Consider the following 1,458-nt stretch of genomic DNA (forward strand, 5'->3'; position numbering starts at 1 on the left):
TTCAGTAATAGTTTCATTATACAAAAAATAAAAACATTGATAGATTTTTTTTTTTGGGGGGGGGGGCGCTATACCGTCTTACAAAAATCATTATTTTAGTAGTTCTTCAAAATAAATATAGCATACTTTACGACTGCTGAACACCAACTATCAAATCTTAGATTATGTATTTTCAGGTAGAGATACCACACGAAGCAACTGCTCTATCCCTCTCCGTCTCTGACAGGACAAGTAGGCGCCCAATGGCCTGTTGGGAACAGTTCGCGCTTGATCTGATCTAAAAGAAACTGAGCATTGCACTCAGAAAAAAAATGAATGAAATGGAAATCAAATAATTGAACCGAAGTTGGTCAATAGTTGTTAATCGCTCAGCACTAATGACATTCTATTTGCATTTGAAACAACTTATTGGTATGACAAGTTACCCACCACTGCAACTTCATGATATAAATATCCCAATCAGATAGCATTAGAAACAACAAAGTTGGTGAATAGCAACATATTTTCAACATGAGGGGTTAGGTCTTAACATCTGACTTTCTGAACCCAGAAGCTCAACATCGTGAGACTTCTGAGAACACATGCTAAACAGACCAGAGGGGTGTCCTACTACAAAGCAAGCTATATCTACGTATTAGTTAAAGTATCTTTCATGTTAGGTTTAAAGGGCTCTGGAAGCCAAAACAACCAAATAAACGTGAATCGATTCTCAATTGCGTTACGGTTCTAGAAATATAAATCCCTGTACTTTCATATCAACCTCACAAATGCTAAATACACAATTACTGTAAACTGTTTTAACCGGGTTTAACAGTTGCAGAGGATAGTATTCTGACACATTTGTGGCGTTTGTCTTCAGTTTACACTGAAGGTGTAGGTGTTCACTCAGACGCAGATAGCTAACATTAATTAGCACAGATAACGTTAGTCCACTGTCTTCTGTCTGTAAACAAGCGCTGTAACATGGATATATATGGGCTTGTGGGAACCCTATAGAATGGTGTGTATCAATTTAACATTTTACTATTAGCGTTATTTTTCTGATATGAAATATAAAGTCCTCATGGTTCCACGTTAACGTTACGGTCTTTGCCAATACTAGAAGCGCTAGCTAACGTCGAACGTCAGCTACGTCTTTAACGCTGGCTAGCTAACGTTACATTATTACTAAACGCTTAAAGGACAACAGAGACCCATCTAGCTAGTTACCCGTATCCAACATGACAACGTTAAGTTAGCTAGCCAGCTAGGTAACTTACCCAGGTTTGGTAGCTAGCTAGGCTAACGTTAGCTGGCCAGCTATCCACGACCTAGCTAACTGATAGTAGTAGCTTAGCTAGTAGTTTATTACTATACCAATTAGGAACATTACTTTTTTTGCAGAATGAAAACACCATTAAATTGTGGTTAGCTACCTGTTACAATAGACGGCCGTTGAGAGAAAGGACCTTGTTTAAC

Source organism: Salmo salar, chromosome 04, assembly GCF_965601325.2.
Source record: "Salmo salar chromosome 04, fSalSal1, whole genome shotgun sequence".
In the NCBI taxonomy this organism is placed as follows: Eukaryota; Metazoa; Chordata; class Actinopteri; order Salmoniformes; family Salmonidae; genus Salmo; species Salmo salar.